The sequence below is a fragment of the Magnolia sinica genome, chromosome 11, assembly GCF_029962835.1.
Source record: "Magnolia sinica isolate HGM2019 chromosome 11, MsV1, whole genome shotgun sequence".
Classification (NCBI taxonomy): Eukaryota; Viridiplantae; Streptophyta; class Magnoliopsida; order Magnoliales; family Magnoliaceae; genus Magnolia; species Magnolia sinica.
The window spans coordinates 57,818,382-57,840,813 of record NC_080583.1 but is presented as its reverse complement, the minus strand read 5'-3'; the positions used below and the strand labels follow the sequence as shown (position 1 = coordinate 57,840,813).

Here is a 22,432-nt window from a genome sequence, read left to right as displayed (position 1 = left end):
TGCAGTTCGCATAGATAGTGGTCTAAGCTAATTCCACTGATTATTTAGTTTAGTACTTAATTAATTTTTGACTAATTTCTACAGGATTCAGTCATTAAGGATTTCTACCTGAGATGGTACTCGGGTCTTTGTACGGATTTTTTCGAGACGTTACACCTTACCCGACTGTTAGAGGGGGCAATAGTTGGGCTGAGTTTGACCAGATCATGAATTGGTCCACTACCGTCGAGCCTTGTTGGTGATTGGTTGACCATGGGCGGGTAGTGAAGTCTTTTACGCTCGTTTGACTGTGCGGGTCTAGAGAGCGGCAGTCATTTAACAGTGTACTTGACCCTAGTGATTTTCTAATGATGAAAATGTACTTGATATGTGGACTGGTTATGAGAATTGGCATTACTTCACATTGCATTGGTATCGACTGTATGAGCCTTATTGCACTACATAGCCTTGGTATGGCCTCCTGCATTCATGGCTTACCCTTGGTAAGGCTAATGATATTGGCATTGATCATGTTTCCCTTCTGCATCCCCTATCATTATTCTGCGCACCATTGTCACACACTTTCACTACCCTCTAAGCTTTCTATAAGCTTATGCATGATTGATGTGTGTAGGAGATCCTAGGTCGACGTGGTAGCAGCAGAGCTTGGATAGGAGTTGAGTCAATGACCCAGTGTTGCAGATCTTCTTTCCTTCTTCTTTTGTCATCTGATGTATTTCCTTTTAGCCTTGTATCTAAAGTTCAAATTTTTAGTTGATTTTGTAATGTATGCCCTTGTTATTTCTGAGATTTACTTGCTGTGATCTTGGGTATGCTCTTATTGGAATGAATATATGAACTATGAAAATCCTCCTTGTAGGATCTCAGGATCGGAACCTGCTTCAGGAGCCAATAATGGGGTATTACGAAGGCTGTTGCGGCTAGAACTGGCATCGGGTTCCTTGTGAATCCAGTTACCGAGTCTGGGGCGTGACAAACATCAAGTACAATAGGTACTTCTCAAATTGCGAATAGTTCTTCTACTGCAGGCGACCGACTTCGTGACTTTATGTCTTTTTTAGACGAAGAAGAAACGAAGACGTAGAAAACTGAATCCAAAGTGGAGAAGTAGCTAAAAAAGCCGGTCATAAAGATATAAGATACTGATTTTAATGTTTTGCAATAGTGGAAGTCTCAAGCTCGTGAATACCTTAGACTTTCGTTGATGGCATAGACATTTTATCAATTACAATTTCGACCGTGGCATTAAAATCAGCTTTTAGCACCGGGAGTAGGGTAGTTAGCAAGTATCGAAGCTCACTCACCTCGAATACAGTTGAAGCATTGATATGTACCCAATATTGGTTGTATATAGTTTTGGACAATAGCAGTTTTGATGTTGAAGAGTATGAAGAGGAGAATGAAATTCAAGACGTGGACCAGAATGCTTGAAGGAAGGTAAGTTTCAAAATTTTTCATAAACGTTTTATAATTTTTGATATATTTTAACTCTTTGGAATAGATATTAATTGTTGAGAATAAAATATAGTTTTGTGGTATGATAGTATCTAAAGGTTTATGTGACACTTTATTATTATTATTATTATTATTTTTTTATCTTAGTAATGTGGCATACCACATATGAGACATTTTAGAGTTAATATGATTAACATTTAATTTGTATTTTTTAACCAAAAATATAATAAGTTAGCCTATGAATAAGCCCTACCTCGACTTGAGGTAAACTCAACTCGTCTGGATAGCTTTGGCAAACAAGCCGAGCTTACAACATGGACGAGTCGAGCCGATCTTAGCCCACCTCGACTCGACTCGGCTCAATGTACAGCCATAACCCTAGCCCCTCCCTCTCCCTCTCCCTCTCCCGCTCGATCCTATCCCTTGGCCCAAACCGACACACCGCCTTTTGACACCATCTGATAACTGACGATGGCTTTGTCAAACCTCACCATCAGATCTGATGTGAAAAGAGGAGAGGCAGAGGTGGGTTGCTGGAGCACCACCATCAAACGCGACCAAACGCGAGGAGAAGAAAAACGACCCCAACCAAACGCGACCAAAAAATGGAAAAATCGCTGCCGGAGATGCATTCCGCCATTGCTGCTGCCGCTGCCGCTGCCGCTGTCGCTGTCGCTGGATGGGAGATGGGTTCAGGACTGACAGCCATGGATATCAGAAGAGTTGATCGGTTTTCCCTTATCAATCCCACAGCAGCAGCACAGGTAACGAGTTTTTTTTTTTTTTTTTTTGAACTGTAGATGCGTATCTTCCATTCAGGGATGGTTCCAATCAATCCTCCAGGGCGAGAAAAGATCCTCTGGCTGTCATTGCTACCAGATTGCGTAAACAGGGCAGCAATGTTGCTGCCGGCGATAGATTCGGGATTCTGGTGACAGATCTGGGATTCTTGCAATCAGGTTGCCAGATTTGGCAATGCCCAGATCTATTGCGGTTAGGGTTTCATCTGCTTGTCAGGTCAGAGGTGCTGGGTTCCGATTATGGCCAGAGCAACCCTGATTGCTAAGGCCCAAACACGATATCCAGATTCGTCCATGCTGGGAAACAATGGGTTCCGATCATGGCCAGAGCATTCATCCATGATAGGAAACAATGCGTTGGAAAGGAACTATTGGTCTTTTATCCTTCCATCATGAGTATAACCATTATTCTCTGTTCTTTGCAGAGAGAGAGAGAGAGAGAGAGAGTCGGAAGTGTTATTGCTTTAGTTTAGAGAAGGTCGGAACAAAGATCCTGAGCTGCAACTATTCACTTTTACAAGTGTTTCTGCTGCTACAGATAATTTTTGGGATGCAAATAAGCTCGGACAGGGTGGATTTGGGCCTGTTTACAAGGCAACTTCCACAAAAACATAATTTTGTGGCCTGCTACATATCATTGTTGTTCTGATCTATCACACTCAATGTAATCACATGTACATATAGGATAAGCAGAATCTAGTGTAGATGCTCATAAAAGATCCTTGTTGAGGTTCAAGAACGCCTATCAGAACCACTGATATTTAATCACATATTAATCCATTTTACTAACCTCAGACACATTAGGTTCCCCTCAATCTTCTATTGGTTCGTCTATCTAAAGAGCCATTGATCATGCGGTAAGCAACCAATTTCCTCACCTAAAACTGTGTTATCTGGATGATGCTCTTTGCTACTGGAGCAAAGGTTTACTGTAACCTGATGAACACTTGTAAGCTACAACATATGCATTGTTTGCAGTGCTGCTGCAGTTCATGTGACCTGCTGAAGACTTGGGAAGAACTGATGGTGTTCTTGTCACCGTTGGTGCTGCTTCATCCCGTGGCCATGATTCTATGAATGCAGAAGGCCATGTGATATCAGCCATTGATTGGGAAACTAAAGCATTGGTATTTCATAGGAGAAATTAATAATAGACTTGTACAATTATATCACCTCTTTGTTATGGAAAAACACCACGCACAATCGATGTAAGCAATGGAAAACCACAAAGTAAAAGAGTGAAAATAATACTCAATCTGTTTCTCTTGTTTTAGGCTTATTCCGTGCATGGTATTAGGTGGAACTAGGTGAGATTAGGTTAGGTAGTATGGAATTACATTTGATCCCATGCAAATTCATATGGTGTTTGGAAATGATTAGAAAAATTGCATTAATCCTAGTATCATATCATCTAGTGCCGATAGTAGATACTAGTGGATTTTGAAATTTACTACATTTTTAGGTCCTATGTTAATGCATGTGTTTGCTAGAAGATATTCTAGTGCTGGATGTCTTCCTGCAAGGTACTTGGAAGATGATTTTTGGCATGAAATAGCTTGTGAAAAGACAAAAACTGTTGACAATCCATTGTGCCTTTAATTTTTTACAACTCTCTATTTATGGGCATTAGAAAATGCTTGAATGTTTAGCTAGTTGTATGTGAGACTGAGACCTCTTTAACCTTTTTCACTTACAATTAGTTGTGCCACTGTGGTATAGAGTTCTTTTTTTTTTTTTTTTTGTTTTGTTTTTTTGTTTTTTTTGTTTTTTTTGTTTTTGTTTTTATTTTTTTTTCATATTTGTCATATAAATATTATGTTTAGAGATTATGGATAAATTGTCAGTTACTTGTTCCTGTTTTGAGTCATGACTCATATTATCCCTTTACTATATGATGGCAGACTTGGACATCCAACATTGTTATTGCTGCCTTTTTCCTTAGTTAATGCTAGATGGATCTCTGTCATCTTTATGGCCTGCAGTTCTTGGCTATAGATTGTGTGCTAAACCTTTTTAAGATTTTGAAACATTCAAGCTTTTGACAATATGGATCCTTTCCATGAAATGGATACTTTTCATGATGCATGGAGATTTTTGTTGTGTATCCTTGATGGTGTGTCACTTTGATAGATGAATTCTTCTTCTTTGTGTATCAAACACCAGCGATATGGCTCATGTATTGACGTTGGCTGAGACCCGTTTGAAAGAAGAGGTACTGTCTGTTACTGAAAGCATCACATACTGTATGGATTTACTCTAGTGAAATTTGAGTAATCCCTTCATTTTTATCTCAAATAAGCTGTAGTTGGAAAGTGTTAGGGCAGTGGCAGCCAAAAAAGAAGCAGGACTAATTTCTCAATTGGAGGAGCATGCAAGGCAACTCCAAAAAAGAGATTCTTTAGGCGATTAGTTGGCATAATTCGAGAAGGAATATGGTTAGGGAAGTAATTCAATTTGTAATATGGTTAGGGAAGTAATTCAATTTGTAATATGGTTAGGTAAGTAATTCAATTTGGTCTAAGGATCTTTCCTATTTTTGTCTTTCTCAAAGCTTCTTTCCTGTTTTCATCTTTAGGGGTTGTTTGTGTCTGCGTCATAATCTTAGTCTCTACTTATTTCTGATAGTGCTTTGAGTGGCCGTGCGTGCCATTGGTGTCTGAATCTGTAATGGCCCACAATGACGCATTGGTTGCCTGCTCAATGACGTATTGGTTGCCTGCTCATGTGCTTGTCTATTTTTTCATATCCGTTTATGAATGCCAAACACACTCCGATAGCTGCAACATATTCCAGAAGTTTTTTGTTGTTGCTAAAGTTTGGATGCAGCAATGTCTGAAGGATGGGTTAACTCGTAAATGTGGAAGTCGCTATTGCAGATATTGTAAATTAAACAACCCACCATCTCAACTAACTGATGTTCAATTTCTTTCTCACAGGAAAGTTCTAGGTGACAAAGCCTTGAAACCGTTTTCAGGATCATGTTACCTACCACACCCAGATAAAGAAGAAACTGGTGGGGAGGATGCACACTTCATATGTATTGATGAGCAAGCCATTGGTATGGCTGACGGTGTTGGTGGCTGGGCAGATCTGGGCATTAATTCTGGACAATATGATCGGGAGCCCAAGGGTTCCATCGATCCTGCAAGGGTATTGGAAAAAAACCTATCTGAGCACAAAATCCAAGGGATCATCAACAGCCTGCATTGTAGCACTCACTGACCAGGTTTCTTATTTGATTCTTTCTTGTTTCCATGTGCTCTTGTAAGAAACACTCAAAATACTTTTGCCCTTTTGAGGCAAATGGTCAGAAAGAGGAATTCTAAGGTATTGAGGCCCAACAAACGATAGTTTGAGGATACACAAGAGTCCATGTGCGGGATTCATGGTTTGATGATCCAAACTGTTTATCCGATGGGCCAGTTTGTAATACGGTTAGGGAAGTATTTTTAGCATAATTATACTTACCAGAAGTACTCCATCTTTGCCTTACTTGTACCTTGAAAGTTCTAGTTTCTGAGGATGTGCCAAACCAGATCCTTACCTTACTTGATGCCAGTGCTTGCACTAAGGTGACATAGTTAGAAAGTACTGTCATTTGTTTTTGAGAAAGCCTCACAGCATAGAATTCTACCATTGCCATTTTTATTTTTATTTTTTCGCTTTCTTTTTACTAGTTCATGACTCCTCTCTCTTTGTGGAAACAGGAGTTGCCATCTTTTGAGCTTGTTGTTGGAAGAGCTTGATCAGCCAGCTGCGGCACTGCATTCTCACGAGTCCCGGTCTCCCAGGCTTGCTGCACTAAATCGATTCAAATCCAGTCAAGTTCCTATCTTGCTTACAACAGATGTTGCCAGCCGTGGTTTAGATATTCCAACGGTTGATCTTGTTGTGAACTATGTTGTGAACTATGATATTCCGAGGTTAGAATTTTTATTGAACATTTCTAATTTTTATTGAACATTTCTATTGATTTGAAGTTGTGTGATCATTGGGAATGATTTCCAAACACTGATTTTAAAAAATTGTAATAGTTCTGTTTGATTGGGTTGGATTAAACCTGGGTGTTAACTGAGACACTAACATTGGTAAATTCGGGATTATGTTGACCCGGTTTGGACCAACATTACTTTTACTTTTTTATAAAATTTTATAATTGATATAGAATAGAACCAGTGCTTGAAGTGTTTGGACCAAACTACCCCTTCACTGGTTCAGACTCTGTTACCGTTTTTAAAATGTTGATACCAATTGTTCCTGCTTTGTAAAATCCAATTCCAGAAAATGTTTACAAATTCCTGACTAATTGAAGGTATCCACGGGATTATGTTCATCGTGTGGGCCGTATTGCAAGAGCCGGCAGAGGAGGGCCGGCCATGAGCTTTGTTACACAGGTTTATTTCCAGAAGCATGCTAAATGTTTTTTTTTCTTTTTTTTGAGAGGTAACGATGATTTGATTAAAAAAGAGGATCAGCCCGCTGAGAAAGCGAGAAGGTTATCCTCCAACATGAAACAAATTACAACTGATTTTGATTTATTAAAGATGTGTTGAGGATACACTTTTATTGTTTGTTTGCTTGGTTGTGGAATGGATGACTGTGGAAGAGAGCAAAGAGGCAGATACGAGTACTGATAGAGAAACTCACAGAATCTCTAGAGGAATTCTTGACAAGGTATTGCAATTGTCGTCTGCATTTTTTCTTTCATCTCATTTATAATCTGCCTGTTTAGGTCCATCCTGTTGTATTGCATAATGTGGGTGAGAGGTATTCCTTTCTTCCTGGATCTTTCAACATTTCCTTTTAGATCCTCTTTTTGGAATAAGGTTGGTGTTTTCTGATATCACCTCTCCATCATTAATCTCTTGAATTAAGTGAAGTCCCCATCATAGGGATACAGATCTAGCAGCCATCATAAATCATTCCAACTTGTACAAATGAAAAAGGGTTGTAGCAAAGTTTGTACATGTCATAAGGTTGCCTTCTAGTACAGTTTACTGACAAGCAATTCCAACTAATGCATGACTAAACCATTGTTGTCGAATTTGGAGCCAGAATGATTGCAATTAACAACAAGCTTATAAAGCTTTAAATATAGGATATGGTCCATAATCAAGGTATCCCGTATAAGTATCGGTTGGCGTAACGGTGCCCTCCGATACCAATACGGATACGGGGGCGTAATGATGATATGTGGGCGTAACGGCCCGTAATGGTGTAAATTTTTTTTTTCCCCAAAAAATATAAAAAATATAGATTAAATCTCGAATATTCTAAGCATTCCAAATATGCATTCATTTATAAATTGGAACATGTTTATGGTGGTGTAACGGTCCACTCTTTGGTGAGAAGTTGTATCGGACTGTTTGATGAATTTATGAACTAGATAACCTGAATTTGACTACAAAATTCATATATTTAATTTTCTAACTATCTACTATAAATGATAGATATATTAGAATGAATGTAATATGAAAATATCTTACATTAGGTGTTTGTAATTATTTTTGAGGAATTTCTCGAACATATCTGTGGATGTGACTGTGATTCCTGTCTATGACCTGTTATCCTCAAGTCAAGAATATTGAAAATAAATAAATTAGTAGTATCTGATATACTCCCCTGCAACTTGATTGGTTGTTAGGGGAGTTATTTTAAATACAAGTTCGACAGTGTCAAGTGTGTGCTTGGCTTCTTGCAATAATACTGTTGCGAGCTGTCTGCTGCAAATACTTACTTTAATACAAATATATACTTACAATCACAAGTCACCACCAAAATGAAAATTTGCTTTTTTGTGGTTGCTCGACTTTCATATCATCGTCATCATCAGGCTGAGGCTGTCTAATAGGTATAAGTGCTGCATATCCATAATATCCAGTGCCAGAAGGAAATACTAGATCAACAAAACTAGAGGATGACTGATCCTGATTAGGCAACGACTTTGACCCTAAGTAAGGATATCCACCAGTGCCCGTTGAATAGCCATACTGGTGCTCGTACTTAGGCTGTTGAGAATCTTGAGATTGTGAGTGCGTCTGCTGTGATGAGTAACTTGGATTTGGATCTGGATATCTATAATCATATGGATATTGATCGGGAGGACTACTCTAACATGAATGTGATGAAACAGGCTTAGTATAACTACCATAAACATAATCCAATTGACCATAAGAATATCCATCATAATAATCAGGACCATGAGCCTGCTAATGTTCCGGACCTCCCGGACCCGGTGCACCACTAGATGTACCCTCCTCCTGCTGGCTGTATCGTGACTCAGTACACTCATAAGTCCGACCTCGTGTACTACCTCGTACTCTTTTGTTGATCATTACCATCATCCGACACGGTCACGCTACCACTGCTTATACTCTTTTGTTGATCTTGAGCCATACTTGGCATAAACGTTACCCCTTTTACCGGGTTCAACACATTTGCACGACTCTCTTGTTGCGCTCTGCGTATTTCTGGGTCATCAATTTCCAATTCTTCACTATCCTCTTTAATTTGTTTTTCCATTGTTTCCAACTAAGATAAAAGCGAGTTATCCTCATCATAAATATTGTCCACATTTATTGGATAGTAGTGTGCATCATCGGTGGCTGTAATGCTCTTATGATGTCGTCGCATTCTTAGTTTTATATTGTAGTGCATAAAGATAAGTCTATCTAATGTCCTAGTCTGCAATCTATTCATATTCTTTGAATGAATAAGCGCAAAACAACTCCAATTCCTTTCGCAGCTAGAAGAAGATGTTGTCTGGCTCAAAACTTTTACTGCAATTTTTTGGAGAGCCTTCGTACTCTCTCCGAAATTAATCCACCATTCGGCCGGTTGCAACCTAGATATTGCATGCTGTGCAAGAGCATCTCCAAAGCTACCCAGACGGTTTCCAAATGTATCTAATTCATTCAACGCCTTTATTTGCATATCGAAGTCAGGCTCTAATCTCTTTATCATATTCTTTAGCCCGACACGAACTTCATCATTTGTAACAAATGATTGTGCATATCTGTACCTAGGATTTAAATAGTAACTTGCTGCATGAAGATCGTGATGAAGTTGTCTTGTCCATCTCCTGTCGATCATCCTCCAATAAGACTGCTAGCTTATACAATCACGTTGAATTGCCAACTTTGCCTTATCTATGATATCATATAGGAAGCCCATGGTAGGTGCTTCGTCAATTTCAACAAGACGGAGTACCCTCATTAGTGGCTCCATCACCTTTAGGATTGACTCTCTTCCAATATTTGTTGTCCCGTATGGTGTTCGCAACTTCAAATGGTGTCCCTGATGTCTTCTTCCCATGTTTTATGTTGAGTCATTCTTGGGAAGTGAACATCTCACTCAAGTCTCCCCTATGCTGGAATAAACTCTTTAATGCTATAAAGTTTGTTACGAATCTAGTCGCCGCAAACCTCAATAACTCTCGTCCTTTCGTGAACTTTCTCATTATTGCGATTACTTGATTATGGTTGTAAATAAACGTCGTCACTTCTCTTGCCCTTTCACCCATTACAATGGGCAGCACTTGGTGACCAAAAAAGATGTTTTCTCTTATTCATCAACATGTCCTGCAAGCTTATATGATGCTTCATTATCTGTCATAATCTGCACAACATTCTCCGCTCCAATCTCTTCAACAACTTTATTCATTAGTCCAGTAATATAAGTACAATTTTTTGTTACCTCTGAGGCATTAATTAACTTGTGGTATATAGTTCTTAAGTGGTAGTACATTATGAAGTTGATCATACTGCGTCTGGTTGGGCCAGTCCAACCATCACACATGATCGTGCATCTTCTAGCTTGCCATACAGGTTTAAAGATAGCTACGTATGCTTTTACATCCGCATATTCTGCATCTGTCTATTTTCCCCTAATCTCCATAGCCGTGAGAACTTTTATTCCTTCACCTGCTTCTATTGTTGCATCAATTACCACTTGCCAATATGGAGAATTGGCCGTGTTAGGAGGTATGTTGGCATGTATAAATAACTTTGCTGCTGCTCTACCTAATTTCTCAACGGAAGTTCTACTCTACATTTGCTTTATCTTCTTTTACTTATTGATTCTTTCCTAAACTGGATTGGATCAATAGAGAGTTTCCTAGGCTCATATACTTCTTCATCCAAACGTATAGGGGCATCACATGAAGATGTCTGTCGTCAGCTCCCAAACACACATCGTAACCCACCAAACCTACCCCCCTGCAGAAGCAGTTGCACTTCCAATTGCACTCCCATTCCCACTCCCACTGCCCCCCCTATATCACGCACTAACCCATGCGTGCCAAATATGTGGCGACGTTCTTCTTCTTCACGAGTTAGACGCAAGCTCTCTCCTACCTATAGTTAATTCCCGATCTGAATCTTCGTCAGAATCAATAATATTTTCATCACGAACGCCTATATATTCAGGACTAAACACCTCCTGTCGAGCTGTATCCAAAATATCATCTTTCTTCTTTTGTACAGCAGCACGTTTACCCTTCGACTCATCCAGACTAGTTTGTATTAAAAGCATTATCTCTTTCAGTACTCTGGTACATCTCGCAACTTGACCCTTTCGATGTGCCAAATGTCGTTTGAGACGGGTAATTTCACCAGTCACTAGTCTATCACAATAGTTGTACTTCATTTGGTGCCTAGTACTACCAACCCTCTCACAATGTTGCCATCCAATATTCTCACTTGTTGGCCAAACCCAGCCATTTCTTTAGGTTTAGGTAGATACTAGATAATTAGATATATATTAGATATGAGTATGAGTGTATGACCTATATCAATGAAGATGATTTTATGTTCTAACTAAACCCTAAGAAGCTCCAAAACTTGTTCAATATAAGCAAATAAAAACATAAAGTCACTAATTCGAAAATAGAAAAAAATATAAAATGATACCACAAATCTGTAAAATGCACATTAACATGTTCTACTATAATTAACACATCATATTCTAGGATTAAAACAACCAACCATTTATTAAAAAATAATTTTTTGAATTTTTTTTTAAAAAAGGGCCGAAATTAGTGCGTAAATAGAAAAAAATATAAAATGACACCACAAATATTTAAAATGCACATTAACATGTTCTACTATAATTAACACATCATATTCTATGATTAAAACAGCAAACCATTCATTAAAAAATGATTTTTCGAATTAAAAAAAAGGGCCGAAATTAGTACTTAAATAGAAAAAAATATAAAAATATATAAAATGTTACCACAAATCTGTGAAATGCACATTAACATGTTCTACTATGATTAACACATCATATTCTATGATTAAAATAACAAAACATTCAATAAAAAGTATAAATACCTATTTTTAATGAATTTTTGAAAAATGGCATCTTTGATTCAAGAAAATCCTGAATATAATGTATTTTTCTCTCAAATACCAAGCCAAGATTGGTCGAAAATAGTAATATAAGGATTTAGTAAGAGTTGGAAGAAAGCGGTCTCAAAAAAACTGAAAAAACAGAGCTTAAAAAGAAAAAAAAAATTGTCGTTATACGACCATTACGGCCTAGCCGTTATGGGATAGTAATGGCCGTTACGGGGCCGTTACGGTGCCAAAAATGGGGGGTCGGCCGTTACGCTCTCGTATCGCATAATGGTTATGACCAAGGTGTCCCGTATCTATTACGATACGGCCGTATCGGCTGATACGTAATGGTAACGGCTGACACCGTTACGCGATCTGTGACCGTAACAGCTGTTACGGAATTCCGTGACTGTAACAGCCGTTATGGGCCATAACAGCCGTTACGGACCCATAACGGCTGTTATGGGCCTTGAAAAAAAAAAGAAAAAAAAAAAGGAAAAAAACTAACCTTTTTCGTTTCTTTTCTTCTTCTTCTTCTTCTTTTCTTTCTATCTTCTTCTTCTTCTTCCTCTTCCTCTTCTCGGACAGCTGCGGCTGCGACTGTGGCCCTTTTTCTTGTTCTTCTTCTTCTTCTTCTTCTTCTTCTTTTCTCTCTCTCTCTCTCTCTCTCTCTCTCTCTCTGTGTGTGTGTGTTCTTTCCCTCTTTCCCTCTTTTTTCTTCTCTCTTCTTTCCCTCTTTTTTCTTTTCGGTTTCCCTCTCTCTCCTTTTTTTTTTTCCGCAGGTGTACCACACAGCTTAGCTGCTATAATAGGTACGTGTCACGCTAAGACGAGCGCTGACAATCCTCGAGCTCCAAGTTGTACGAACGGTTCAAAGGAGATCAAAGTTACATGGGCTTCATAACGATGTATTTATTATATCTACACCGTTCATGTATTTTTAAATATCATTTTAGAGCATTAGCCAAAAAATGAATCGTATCTAAAGATCGTCTGGACCACACCAAAAATAACAGCGAGATGATGATTTTCACCGTTAAAAAATTCATAGGCCCACCGAAATGTTTATTTTCCATCCAATCTATTCAAAAGGTCAAAAGGACCTGAATGAAGAGGAAAAACAAATTTCATATTGATCCAAAAGTTCTGTGATCCCAAAAAGGGTTTCAATGGTAGACGTTCAATCCCCCACTGCTTTTTGCAGTGTGGTCCACTTGATAATTAGATCTGTATTATTTTTCGCGTCAAGCCTCAAGACGAGCTCGTCAAATGAATGGACGGTTTAGATATAACATATACCTCATGATCAGACCCACAGGACTTGCGCGTCAAATGAATGGACTGGCATGTGTTACGCAGCACGTTACACAATTTAATAAAATTGTATATGTGCCACATGGGCCTCACCATGCTGTATGTATTTTATCCATGCCGTCCATCCATTTTGCCACATCATTTTAGATTATGATTCAAAAAATTAGTAAGATCCAAATCTCAGGTGGACCACAGCATATGAAATAGTGGTTATAGAATGCTCACCATTAAAAATTTCTTAGGGTCCACTATAATGTTTATTTTCCATCTAACCTGTTAATATGGTCACACTAACGTGGATGAAGGGAAAACACACATGTTAGCTTTATCTAAAACTTTTGTAGCCCTAATAAATTTTTAATGATAGTCGTTTAATTATTATTGTTTCTTATGGTGCGGTCCACCTGAGCTTTGGATCTGCCTCATTTTTGAGCTCATGCCCTAAAATTATTTGGCAAAATGGATGGACGGTGTGGATATAATGCATTCATCACGAGTGGGGTCCAAAAAACTTTGATACTCGTGTGCTACACTTCACAATCTGAGTCCTACCTAATTCGGGCCCTTAAAAAATTGTACATGAGACATGTATTAACTTAAAATTTACTAATTAAATTATGAACTGTAATTGCTAACTCAAAATGCCAAAATCAAATTGTTTGAATAGTTTTAATTGTTAATTTGTGGATGCTTATTTTTTAAAATAGGGCCTTTTGTTTTTTTTTTTCATGATTCACTATCCAATAAATGTCCACCAATTCACAAGTGGGATAATGCCAATAAATTGCATGAATTTGAGGCTGATTTGGGGCATGAATTGGTCCTCCAAGTCAACCCCAAATTGGCAACGCGATCTACCTGAATTTAATTTCATTTTTTAAAAGAACTATTGAGAGAGATGATATTAAATTGTTAAGTATATAAATTAGATATTTAGAAAATTAAATATATGAATTTTATAGTCAAATTCAGGTTATCTGGTTTATAAATTCATCAGACAGTCCGATACAACTCTCACCAAAGAGTGGACTGTTACACCACCATAAACATGTTCCAATTTATAAATGAATGCATATCTGGAATGCTTAGAATATTCCGGATTTAATCCATATTTTTTCATATTTTTTTTGGTAAAAACATTTTTTTTGCGCCGTTACGCCCTCGTATCGCCCGTATCGCCGTTACGCCCTCATATTCGTATCGGTTTCGGAGGGCACCGTTACGCCAACCGATACCGATACGAGACACCTTGGTTATGACCGTTACCGGATACGGGACACCATGTCCATAATCTCAGATCTTTTTCTGGAAGATGGTTGCAGTATGAATCTTTGAATGTATTTCCTTTTATAGATTTTCAATTCAATGTCCTTTCTTTATTTAACTGTAATAAATCAACAACTTTTTTTTCAATCTTTTTTTGTTCTTTATGTTGATTTGTCTAAGTGGTTTGATGGGTACCACTTCACTATTGGCTTAGTTTTCATTGAATGTAGACTAATGTTGGGTTTTTTTTTTTTCTTAATTGTATAGGTGGGTTGATACTTTTTAGGCCTGATCATGGTGGCCCACTTTAGTTTGCAGCAGCTACCGTATTTCTTAGTAAATTATACAAAGAATATTTTGGTATTATTAGGAGTTATGGAGGGAGTCGTGGTTCCCAGTCATTTTCCATGAAGTGTTGTTTGTTGATAATGTGGATTTGAAGCTCATCATGTTGTGTGCATGATATCCAATTTGTCCATCACATTTGCCAACACATTTTCTTCTTATATCCCAAAAGTCAGGCCCATTCAAGACTTAGAATTCAACTACATTAATCATTTTGGTGGTTTAATCTAAACTGTTCAAAATTTATCTCTTGATCTAACTTTGCTTTACACTTGAGTTTGAATGTAATCGTTATTTTACCTAAGAAAAGTGCGAACTAGCTTATATTTTGATAGATTTACCTTATATGATTTGCGATATTTGGGATATATTTTGTTAGTAAAGATTTGATTTGTGAAAAGGCGAGCTTAACGGGGGGGGGGGGGGTTAGGGTAAATAGGATCATGCCAAATAAAAACTTAAAGTACTGAAATAATAAATAAATCATAATAAATCACAAATCTCAATGGCATTAGTATTGAAAAATTGATTCAAACGTAGTTCGTAAGACAACCTTACACCAAAAACAAAGTTTTAGGTAGGACAACCTGATTTCACAAACGTTTGTAAGGATTAAGACTTCAAATTAAGCAAGAGATAATAAACCTATCTATTACAATCATTCACCAGTGTAGAAATAAAGTTACAATCATTCACCACAGATATAAAAATTAAACATTCACCACAACACCAGGAGTTATAATGGTTCGGTGTGTACACCAACTGTTCTTAAACAGCCACACCTACTCCACTCATAATAATCACAACTCACGTGATATTGACATTCACTAAAAATAAGGTTTTCATAGGTTCACCTTAAAACTTTACACAGGTGTGATTTTAAAGGGCTTATCACAAACAAAAAACCCTATAGTGAGATTTTCTAGCTATCTCAGTCAAAATCAAAACATAAGATTTTCTGGCTATCTCAAAGAAACCAAAATACAAAGAATAGAATTGTACTTCTCTTCTTATTGAAGACGTTCTTGATGTAACCTATAGAATCGCTTCGTTTGAAGTTGAATGTTAAATATCCAGTAACACAAATAAGGGTTTTAGGTTATAGATAGATTTTAAATTAATTCAAACTAAAACTTACTTGTTTGAATTCCTCAAGATCTCAAAGAAGAGCAATTACTCTCTTGAAAGAATAAGATTCATGAAAAAAGATCAAGGAATTAAAACAAAAAACTATTTAAACAAAATATTGAAATACCATACAATAACTTGAAGATAGTAGGGACTTCTCTCTCTATTGGTGAAGACTTTTCTTAGCTTGAATGAATTATTTCGAAATGAGAGAAGGCCTCTATTTATAGTTAGAAATGTTGTTACTTCGACTCATCTAAGGTCTCCTTCGACTTGTCTAAGATTTACAAAATTTCAAATTTTGGGCACGATTGGATAAAGCTGTTCTTCGACTGATCAAAGGCCCTACTTGATTGGTCGAGCATGGGATTCGACTGGTCGAGGGAGCCAAAATATGGTTGTTGGACTTCGAGTTGAGCAACCCTCGACTAGTCATAGGTCCCTCTTCGACTGGTTGAGCACTCTGCTCGACTGGTCGAGAAAGCACCAGAAATATCCGTTTTTTAGATTTCAAACTTGGACTGGTTGAATATTATCTTTAGGTTGGTCGAGCCACAGCTTAGACTAGTCGAACAAAGGTCTAGACTAGACGAACTTAAGCCAAACCAAAGTATAAAAACCTATATAAGTTTGTCTTTTGAAAGCACCTAAGTCTAAGGTCTTTCTATGGTTTGTTACACCTGAGAAGACTGGACATTGAAGTGTAAAGCTTGTTCTTCTTTTTGAATCTTCAATAGAGCATAGTAGATCTTCTACTTGAAGTGTATTGAATGTGGAGCTTGATCTTCTACTTGAAGTGTAGTAGAACTCGAAATCATTTTAGCTTAACTTCCCAACTTCATGACTTGTACTTAAGCTTGCACTTTCCAACTTCATGGCTCTCTTGAAGGTGAACTTTCCATCTCGAACCTCTTGAAGGTGAACTTTCTGTCTTGATTCACATTGTGTGAACCATATCATAAGCTATTTTGTCTCATCGAAATTTGACAAACAAGAGTGCCTTATACATTATAGCACTTACAATTTTTATATCTTATATTTCTATGATCATTGTATTGCAACATTCTTTGAGTTTCAAATATTTTAAAAAATATAGGTTCCAAATGAAAAAAATAATTCCTAAATAAGAAAAAAAATACCGTTCCTCAAAATTAAGGATTATGAAGTGTGCTAAAATTAAAAATTTACAACGATTTTCAACCGTTCTTGAAGAGGGATTTTGGTGCAGTGTCTTCATGAAGTGCCATAGAGGACTGAAGTGTGTTGAAGATCTAACCAGCATCTTGTCTACGAAATTTGACGATTATAAGTGTGCTTCGAATATGTCACGCCCCAAACTCGGAAATCGGATTCATAAGAATCCCGATCATTGAATCCGGTGCCGACAGCCTCCATAGTACCCCATTCTTGGCTCCCAGCGCTCATATGCCAGGTTCCGATCGTGGGATCCTACAAAGAGGATTTTCCAATGTACATTTTACTCGTAAGAAGCATAACCATAAGCATACCAAAATCACAAAGGCAACATCATCATCACATATCCAGTAATACAAACATTTGAATACAATACTGAAAGGAAAATATATATATCAAAAAAAAAAAAATCAAAGCTCTAGAAGATGACTGCATGCTCCAAGCTCGACGCTGCTGCAACCTAACATGACCTGCACGCATCTATCGTGCATAAGCTTATAAAAAGCTTAAAGGGTGATGTAAGTGTGTGCACAAGGTAAGTGCCAAGTATTCAATACAATACCATAATCATACAATATCGGAAATACTGGTAAGATCATAAATCATATGTTATCAGAGTAAGTTGAAATATTGACAAGTCCATGAGTCAACCGATATCAAAATACGCAATATAGATCTGCTATGCAAATGAGGAATCATAAGGAGTCAAGTATTAGATGCCGATGATGCAATGTAATATACAATTCCTGATGAGTCCACGAATAACGTCAGTCGTACCTAGACCACATAAATGCAGAAACATAGTAATCTAAAATGCCATATGCCACGGATGTAATGCAATATGTAGTGTGAATGGAATGACCATGCTGAAGTGTGAAGTCGGGATGGTAGTACGTAGTATCACAGGCTATGGGGTCCATCACAAGGGACTTCTATCCAAACCAGTCCCATACCTAAATTTGGATAGTCAGACTAAATGTGGTAAACTCCTAATCTCAGGTTAGTCGCGCGCCCCAACCAAAATCCTGACCATTGCGAAAGTACACATAACAAATAGTTGTGCACCACCAGCCCGAGTAGATAGTGAATGAATGAGTATGCAACTCCTGCTCAATAAGTCCACATAATAATACTGTACATCTCTGGGATTATCACCGGGGTCTAGTACACTCCAAACTGGCTACCGCCCCTGCAGGCCGTGCAACCCAGTGAGTGAAAAAGACCTCATTACCCGCCTGCCAGCAGTATACCAATGCCTACTTGACTCGTCGATAGTGGACCCATTTAGGAGCTGGTCAGACTCAGCCTAGTTATGCCTACTCCCTCAGGTGGGTAAGGCCACACCCCCTCCCAATCAACCATGACACAGTGGGAGACGCGACCTACTGGTATACGGCCATCACATGCTCATATATATATATATATATATTCACTCGGTCTCGACGTTGGGGCATCCTCTGGTACCAAGCGGGTTTATGGATTTTCACCCAGGGCCATATATGGCAGCCTGATGCTAGTAACAGATTTCTGGTGTCTCATCTAGCCATCCACGATATGCTTGTGGAGGTTACGGCCCTAATGTCACTAGGGTGTATAGTAATCACAATGCGAGATGCATGAGTCATACAATCTAGTCATCCATCAATCCTGCGCATACCGTGCGCTCATGTGAGATAACCTCCGCCTATCTGGGAGTCTCATAACAACCTGCCTAATGTCATATGCAATGGTCAACCACATCTCATAACAAACATGCAGATGATGCGTATGGTCATGTATCATGATGCTATGCTGTCACATACTTATAATCGGTATCAGTAACTGACATCAATAATCGACCTTGACAATGTGGACATTTAACCAACATTGCCCCCAAGGAATGGCCCACATAGAGCCTAACATATAGTGGACCCATGGCCTCACAAGAGGACCAAAAATACAACACCATGGGCCTCACTCAAGAGCTTAATACACATCACGATGGGCCTTTCACATGGGCCTAACATACATTACAATTGGCTCCATAGCTTGGCTCTCAAATACACCACAATGTGCCTCATACAATCATAATGGGCCGCGTCACATGGGCCTAATACACATCACATGGGCTGCATCACATGAGCCTATATACATCGGATAAGCCACGTTCCATGGGCCCCAAATACATCACAATGGGCCACAACCCATGGGCCCCAAGCACATTGCAATGAGCCTCTCACACGGGTCCATTATGCATCACATCAAGGTGGGCTTCAATGGATGGCCATAAATACGTCACATTGGGCCTCATATACATCAAGTGGGTTGCATCATATGGGCCACATATACATCACAATGGGCCTCTAACACGGGCCTAATATATATCACAAAGGGCTCCATAGCCTTATATACATTACATTAGGCCTCGACAATCGTAATCGACCTCGATAATCAGAATCGACCTCATGATCGGCCTTAACACTTGGAATCGGCCTCGACAAATGGAATCAACCTCGACAATCAGAATCGGCCTATACAATCAACCTCGACAATCGGAATTGGCCTTGATACTCGGCCTCGACAATTGGAATTAGCTTATACAATCGGCCTCGATAATCAGAATCGGCCTTGATACTCGGTCTTGACAATCAGAAGCGGCCTATATAATCGGCCTCGACAATCGGAATCGATCGATAATCGGAATTAGCAAATCAGTCACGTCAATCGGGATTGGCAATCGGCCACGACAATCGAGATCGATCGATGACGCAGGGATGAACGTGATGAGGATAACTACTCCGAATCCACGGAGCTTCTTTGGACTCCTCACAGAGACTTCTCGAATCCACGAGGAAAGAAAGCAGAAAATAGAAATAAATTCTAATAAATTCGAAATTGATTAATTGATGAATAAAAACGAGTTTACAACCCTTTAAATAGGGGTACCAAGCAATGTGAAAGAAATTAGAATCAAACTACAACTCAAACTCTTAGAATCCGCGACTTACTATAAATAGTAAACTTACTATTTATAGACGGTCGTGATGTCTACTAGTGCGCGAGGTTTTCGGCCAAAAATAGTAAGTGCCCTATTTGGCTTCACCAACCCGTTCTCCTAATTATTCTAAGCTCTTTTCACGTTGGGCGCAACTCCTAAAGCCCGACGGATGAAGAGTTATAATCAAACTAAAACTTACTATTTATAGTAAAAACGAAATTAAAATAGGGAAACGACCATTGATCCAGGGGTTTTTTGCAATTCCGGGCTGCGTAACCCTACGTAGCAGGGTTGGTTGGCTAAAGTAGCTCGTTCTACCCCAAAATCATATATTTTACGTTAGATAACTCATTCCGGATTGCAAGATACGCCCGATTTAAGGTTCGATGGTCTGGATCACTTCTGTCGTCGACCGGGCCTTTTCTGATCTATCTTGGCCATGTAACTGTCCGCGACCCGCTCTACATCAATCGATAATCCGAATCGGCAAATCGGTCACGTCAATTGGAATCAGTAATCAGTCATGATAATTGGCCTCGATCGCTAATCGGCAATCGGCAATCGGCTACGACAATCGGGATCGATCGATAATCAGAATCGGCAAATCGGTCAGGTTAATCGGAATTGGCAATTGATCAAGACAATTGGAATCGATCGATAATCAGAATCGACAATTTGGTCATGTCAATTGGAATCAGCAATCGGTCATGATAATTGGCCTCGATCATTAATCGGCAATCGGCCACGACAATCGGGATCGGTAAGAATGGGCCTAACAAGGCCTAATGGAAGGTCACAATGTGGACATTCAACCATCATTACCCATCTATGTGGACATTTAACTAACATCGCTCCCAAGCAGTGGCCCACATAGAGCCAAACATATAATGGGCCCATGGCCTCACATAAAGGCTTAATATACATCACCATGGGCCTCACTCAAGAGCCTAATACACATCAGAATGGGCCGCATCCATGGGCCAGAAATACATCACAATGGGTCACATCCCATTGGCCTTAAATATACCACAATGGGCCTCTAACCATGGGCTCCAAATACATCACGATGGGCCTTAACCCATGGGCCCCAAATACATCACAATGGACCTCAACCCATGGTCCCCAATTACATCAAATGGGCGCATCAACGGGCCACACCAACTACACCATTCATCTATTTCTAGCGATCATTTTAGAGCATTGTGAATCATAACAAAGGACCATCTGGACCATACCACAAATAACGGTGGAGATAATGATTTTCACCATTAAAATACAAAGGGGCCCGCCACAGAAAACCATAGGAGCAGCCACACCCACCGATGAATCATTTATTGGACCCGCAGTGATATATTTTTGAGATCCAATCTATTTATAAGTTAACACAGAGATCGATGGAGTGAAAATAAAATGTCGGCTCAATTAGAACTGTCGTGGCCCTTAATAAGTTTTGAACGGTGGATGTCATTGTCCCCACTATTTTAAATGGTGGGACCGGCTGGAACTCCAGATTTGACTCATTCTTTTTCTCCTGTCATAAAACTATCTCTCAAAATGGATAGACGGTATGGATACAACACATGCATCATGGTGGGTCACACATCCCACAGACGGAGTAAATAAAACATACATCAAGCGAGCTCCACCGTCCAGAGATTGGACGGTGAGGATATACAATACATTATTAAGGTGGGCTGCACATATAGGTAGTTTGGATCAAACCTACAAGCTGCAACAACAGCTATATAGCTGGTGTGCAGTAGGCTAGCCCATCCACTTCTACAAAAGTGGGTCCCACGTGGGACCCATCAGATATACATGCACACACACATATATTATATTATATTATATATTTAAAAGTCCAGGCCCTGGACGTTTCTTGACGGACGGCCTGGATATACGCAAGGTGGGACCCACGTAAGGTCCACCACAACGTTTAATTTCCATCCCATCTGTTAATAAGGTCACAAAGGTTTGAATTAGGGTAAAAAAACAATTCTCATATTTATCTAAAACTGTTCCGACTCCAAAAAAGGATTCAATGGTGGACGTTCAATCCTCCGCTGCTTCTTGTAGTGTGGACCACCTGAGTTCCGTGGACGGTTGATTTTTGGCGTACCCTATTCATTTGCGGGGACCCATCAAATGCATGGTGTAGATGGCCTACATGCATCATGGTGGGACTGGTGGTGGGACCCACGGTTCCACCCTTCAACAAGTAGCAAGGACGCTGCTTGCTGCAGCATCCTGTGGACGTTGGTAGCAACAACGTCCATGTACGTCATTTGGTTTTTTTTTCTTAGAGGTTTTTTTATAGGTGGGGCCCACATCAGGAAGATCCACTCCATCGGTTGGGTTCCCGGGGTCAAGACAGGCCTAACAAGCCAATTCAATATATTTGATGCATTGGAACATCACAGCGGGTCCTAACAGTTTATATAACCCAAAACCACTACTTTCTACAATATGGCCTGCCAAATATTTGGTTCAGCTTCATTTTTTAGCTCAACACCGAAAACGAGCTAGGAAACTGGATGAACGGTAAGGATCAGATACATGCATCTTGGTGGGGCCTGTTGTGGGTCCCACACTCCTCCCTACAAAAGGGGGCTGGG

At 39.1% G+C, this 22,432-nt stretch overlaps 2 long non-coding RNA genes across 5 annotated transcripts; both read left to right on the top strand.

Annotated features, from left to right (window-relative positions):
- The first annotated feature begins 2,052 nt into the window (after positions 1–2,052).
- On the top strand, positions 2,053–6,177 carry LOC131219181 (uncharacterized). Of its 4 annotated transcripts, XR_009158035.1 has the most exons (4): positions 4,028–4,467; positions 4,561–4,690; positions 5,192–5,481; positions 5,963–6,177. It is a non-coding gene; the product is annotated as an uncharacterized LOC131219181 (long non-coding RNA). The 4 variants fall into 4 exon arrangements; XR_009158036.1 differs by lacking the exons at positions 4,028–4,467; positions 4,561–4,690 and adding an exon at positions 2,053–2,219 and having other exon boundaries at positions 5,963–6,176; XR_009158034.1 differs by lacking the exons at positions 4,028–4,467; positions 4,561–4,690 and adding an exon at positions 2,246–2,651 and having other exon boundaries at positions 5,963–6,176.
- Positions 6,178–6,842: 665 nt separating this feature from the next.
- Positions 6,843–14,727, top strand: LOC131219182 (uncharacterized). The gene is made up of 2 exons (XR_009158037.1): positions 6,843–6,929; positions 14,441–14,727. It is a non-coding gene; the product is annotated as an uncharacterized LOC131219182 (long non-coding RNA).
- Positions 14,728–22,432: the final 7,705 nt, after the last annotated feature.